Source organism: Harpegnathos saltator, unplaced genomic scaffold, assembly GCF_003227715.2.
Source record: "Harpegnathos saltator strain DR-91 unplaced genomic scaffold, Hsal_v8.6 scaffold22, whole genome shotgun sequence".
Lineage (NCBI taxonomy): Eukaryota > Metazoa > Arthropoda > Insecta > Hymenoptera > Formicidae > Harpegnathos > Harpegnathos saltator.
Genome location: NW_020230006.1, coordinates 15042 through 20624, shown reverse-complemented (window position 1 = coordinate 20624; position 5583 = coordinate 15042). Strand labels below are relative to the sequence as shown.

The 5583-nt window shown below is 39.8% G+C and overlaps 1 long non-coding RNA gene across 1 annotated transcript; it reads right to left on the bottom strand.

The window, feature by feature from the left end:
• Nucleotides 1-862: 862 nt before the first annotated feature.
• LOC112588448 (uncharacterized) lies at nucleotides 863-5355 on the bottom strand. The gene is made up of 3 exons (XR_003112857.1): nucleotides 4806-5355; nucleotides 2889-4514; nucleotides 863-2661 (listed from the first exon to the last, which is right to left on the bottom strand). It is a non-coding gene; the product is annotated as an uncharacterized LOC112588448 (long non-coding RNA).
• Nucleotides 5356-5583: the final 228 nt, after the last annotated feature.

The window sequence follows — 5583 nt, the reverse complement described above, 5'->3', positions numbered from 1 at the left end:
TGTCGTGTTTGTCTCGCTATTTGTCGGAAGAAAAAACAGTACTAGACATTTTTACTCTAGTTGGTTTCAAAAATATATTATTACAATAGTGCCTTAATTTTTGTTAATTTGATGATTTTGAAATGACCACAGGTCGATAAGTTAACAAAAGTTAGGGCACTATTTAACAATATATTCTTGAGACTAAATATATTCTGATTCGTTCGAACACAGGGTTCTCAAAAAGTCTTTGAACGATAAAATATCTCCAAAACAATCAGTTTTTGGAAAAAATGTTAAAGGCAAAAGTTGTAAGGTTTAAAATGATCTATTTACTTGATCTTATCAGTTTGACCTTGGCTAGCGTCAACAAGGTCAGGGCAAAGTCACCTTAAACTTTTCAAATAGAACGCCCTACTTTTTTTGGCATATTCTTATAACGTATTTCAAGAGCTTTCCAAAACACTACAACAAAGTATTTTTTTGTTCAGTACATCCCGAGTTATAAAGCTTCAAAGTTACAGTACCGTCGGCATTAGCATTACCCAAGGTGTACCGCGTGGAGGTTGCACGATCGGATTTACACCTCTTGTGTGTGTGTGTGTGTGTAGATCACGTACGCACGCACGCACGCACTCACGCACACGCGCGCACGCACGCACGCACACGCACCCGCACGCACACACGCACGCACGCACGCACACGCACGCACGCACACACGCACGCACGCACGCACGCACGCACACACACACACACACACACACACACACACACACACACACACACACGCACGCACGCACACACACACACACACACACGCACGCACACGCACACGCACACGCACACGCACACGCACACACACACACACACACACACACACGGTGATCGTACAATGATATCGCGATCGCGAAAGTTTCAGTTACATCGGTCTGTAAAACAGAAACACGAGAAAGTATTTACATCCGACGGTCGCGACAATTATTGTGGATCAATACGCCGCACGATATACCTCGATCAAAAAACACAACGGTTAGAAAAGTCGCGAAGACACATGTAGACAAAGATTTCATTGGCGAACTATCTGCCCAAATGCTATTTATATTGCGCAATTTAATCGCGGCGTATATCGACCAGTCGGCGCGAATTACCATCGAAAGTTTGCTGTTGCAAATACAGTTTCGAGGAAAACACGCACGACATGATAATTCAATGTGATCCAATCGACTCTTCAGATTCTCCATGCAATACAATTTCGTCGACATACATGTAACTGTCATCGAGCTGTGTATTGGAGCAATCATTTACCATTAGATGACGCAACTGTTCGTAATTTGCATAATATGCAAATGACGTGTTCGAGATCTTTTTTATCGTCGCGAGAATACATGCAAGTGAAGTTCAACGTTACAGACCGTGTCAGTTCGCATGTGACGGTCGTGGTACTTTTATCTTGGCGAACCTCGGAATGCCATCCAATATTCAAGAGGAAAATTTATCTCCCAATGATTACTGAGAAACATTCTTCTCTTCTTCTATTGGACACAAATATGTTACGGAATTCGTCGAAGAAGAAAAAGAAAATATAACTTTTCAGCTACTGATTAGACTGGGCATATGCGCGCTGCAACTTTCCTCGCGAAAGAAACTACTATCTCGGGGCCTTATTCTGGACGCGAAGCGAACGCTAAAGGCTTTCTAATTCCAAGTTCCAGGTTTCTTACATGAGTGTCATGTATAAGGTTGTTTGACACTTGGACGGTCGCATTGGTGTGGTGGGAAGATTGTTGCCTACAGCCGGCGGGAATTTTGTACCTAAATTGGGCTTATTTACGTTTTTGATCAAAACAGAATTTTAATATCAACAAATGTTTTCTTCCCATATACTTCGAATGTTCCAAAGTTTATCATATTCGGAATGGTAAATTAACAAGAGCCATTCATTACCTATGGTGTATGGATACAATAATTTAATAATTTGTCCTGCCGCTGTTAAATTAGATTATCTTACCCGATAAGCAAATGGCTCCTGTCGGCCAATCTTTTTCACCGCGAAATGTTTTTTTTAAGACGATAATTGCTGGCAGACTGAAGTCACATATACATGACAGAGATTGTCAAAGTATTGAAGACGAGAAAAAGACATATTTAGCGTTTGCTATATACATCCAGAATATACGATCTCGGATCCAACTCTTTCAAGATGATTCCCCACGAGCGTGTTGCGAATTTTCGTCGATCCTTCAGTTATCTTAGGATTCTTCGAAAAGTGTATGCTTCTCTGAGTATAATTTTCAGTAGCTGAAAACATGACGTAAGATAAACAAATGATCGATGACAAGTACATTACGAGAACAAAATCGTTAGAGGATAAAAATGTTCTCAGAAATTTCTCAACTTCTCGTCGAATCACGTGACTTTGATACTTTACGTTGCTAGAACCCCTCCTCTCCCTGTCTCTCATGCTTCGACTTTTCGAGTCTATACGCACAAGTTGCTAAATTATATTCATCATCGTCCCTCAGTCGTGTGTCATTTCAAGATGAAATTCCGATTACCAGTAAATGTACTAGTAAGCCTCTGACTTTATATTCCAAATAAAAATTGTGATTTAATTTTCCAGTTCAAAATTGTGATTTAATTTTCGCCTAAAAGCGTCTCTCGCTGCTGTCCGAGGTCCTAATCCTTAAGCATTAAGCAAGGAAGGCATGATTGCACTAACTATTAACGTAACATGGAAATGTTATAGGTTATAAGTTCGGTTACACCATTACTCTGATTTTAAGCGAGACTTAAATATGTGTCTTTATTTATTTAGAAAAATAAAGATAGGCTTATGTTTATCTCACTTAAAACTAAAATAATGTTGGTGCAATTATGCCTTAAAATAAATAACTAAAAGTTTACTACACCTATTGCAGACTGGGCTTAAAAGACCCATCCCTTATAGGTATACGACAACTTGCATTATTATTGCACTTTAAAAAGCTTATTGCTTTTAGCTTAGTGCTGCATTGGAACTTCATTCTTTTTGAAGCATATTAGTTTCATTCCAATGGTAAAGAATACAACTCAATTCAATAGAAAAGGATGGATCTGAAATGAAGTAGATGCATATTTGATATATGATAAAACAATGAAAAAGGAAAATATAAGATAATGCAGAGTATTTGCAAAAGATTCTTTTTCAAAGGACTTCTAAACTAAATAAATTGGAGTGAAACAAATATATTTTCTTTCATTCGAACTTATTGTACTAATGTGCACTAATTCAAAAGTTCTTCGAAAAAGAACAGATATAAAGAGCAAAATTCAATTCAATCTTAAGATGAGAAATTGTGATATGCGAGACTCGCCGATTCTTTCGTAAACGTGACACGATCGAATAATGCGATTAAAATGTATAAATTGAAGTCACACGAATTTTAAGCTATATGTGCAACTCTCGTATAAACATCGGACTTATTCTGTAAACATCGCTACCAAAATCAGTTACGAAAAATGCTTTTCACGCAAAAATAATAAAAAACGACTATGTAAGTCGTTTGTATAGATGTTTATACATATAACGGTCGCCCTCGGTCAGCGATCAGTTTATCACAATTGTCGCTTCATATTTCAATGGAAACAGCGGCTCTGAGCTGTGGCTATCAAGTTTCGGATCGTTCTAAGCTGTTTCCATTATTGCGAATACATTAGTCACGATACCTGTTGGAATAGTTTGAATAGCTAGTAAGATTTTGTTACGCACGATTAGAATTCGCAAACATATCGCAGTCGAGAAATCTGTAAATTCCGCTCTCAATCACTAAAATGTCGGTTAATCTTTTCAGGAATACCAACACGTGTATGTACGTTCAAATGTCCTGTTTCAATTCAAATAAAAAACTGTCGACAAAATTCTAATGAACTGTTGCGAAGCCGCAAGATGTCATAGAAGGGAAGAGAAATGATTTTCCATGGTTCCATGATTTACAGATGTCATATTTGTCACTTTAAAATTAAATCATTCTCCGGTTTGGACTTTTTCAATTTCTATTCGATCATATAAATCATTCTCTTTTCTGATTTTAATAAATTTTACTTCTGAGAAAGTTAATCGACGCAGTTGAAACGTCGTCACATATATCATTTCGACATATGTTTACACGTTAATTATTTTTTTATTCTTATATTCCAAGATACGTCGCTCGTATAGTACCGGTACCAATCAGTACCGGTATCAATATGAAGGAGGAAGATAAAAAAAACAGGAAATATACGCGAGAGAGAGACAACGTACGACCTAGGGGACCATGTCTGTCGATTACCGAGTCAACATTGACCGGCAACGAGAGCATTTGCAACGCACAGTGGTGACGCATCGCGACACACGCGAGACATTGTCGTCGACGTCGCTGAACGAAGAAAGAGAGCGAGAGAGGAACACGTTCATTTCCGCAGGCACGATGGGACGTCCCGCCCCGCCCATCTCACTTCACCCGTCTCGCCTGCCTCGCATGCATACCATCGTGTCGTGTATCCAAAATGGCTGGTTGCTAAAATTAGCGTACGAGAGCAAGCAACATGGATAAATATATATATGTTCACATCATATAAAAAGAGATGCTGAGAGAAAAACGAAACAGGAGAAATATGCATAGAGAAAAACACTATTATAGAGAGAGAAAGTATATGTATATACATACATGCACGCGCGTGCGTATATCATACATTACATACACCACACAACACCACACACACACACACACACACACATATATATATATATATATATATATATATAGAGAGAGAGAGAGAGAGAGAGAGAGAGAGAGAGCTCGACTTACCTCGTCGTCGTCGAAGTAAAGTCATATAAAATGGTATCGCCCTGCTGGACGGCCGCCTTATAGCGTGAAAATCCAACGGCCGCGCACGGCTGCCTGCAGCTCGAGTCGGGATTACAGACGGGTCTCCTGTTTCGGAGCGATTCTGCTGCAGTTCGATGTGTATACGTGCGTGTGCGTGCGCTACGCTGGAGTCGATCACAGTCGGCGTCACGAGTGAGCACGAGAAAGACAGATAGAGAGCGGTCGATCGAGCCGGCCTTCTGTTGCCTTTCGCTCGATGTGGCCTGCGACGTATCAGTCAACGGGTGTTTGGGGGCTGTCAATTAGCGTTTACTGCCGTTATTCGCGAATTCGTGACGCGGAGAATTGTGGCTGCTCAAATTAGCTGACACAAGATAGACACAGATCAGAGAACACTCTAACTCGCAAGACGATTGCTGACTGAATACTGACGCGAGCGCCACAAGCGTCTCTCCAGCGCCCACGGCTCCGAGTGAAGATGGCGCTATGTGGTGAAGAATATAGAAAGGAAAATTTGGAAAAATACGTGATGAAATATTTTGAAATACTCCCGATGTTTTTTGTTAAGCCAGCGGCACACGGTGCTTGTTTTCGTACTGAATTGTTTGCTGGATGAAAATAATACGTTCTGATTGGTGTATTTCCATCCATCTTCGAAAATGTACCAATCAGAACGCAGTATTTTCATCCAGCACGAAAACAAGCACTGTGTGCCGCTGGCATTATATTCTTATTATTTTGTTTATATTTTGTTGTT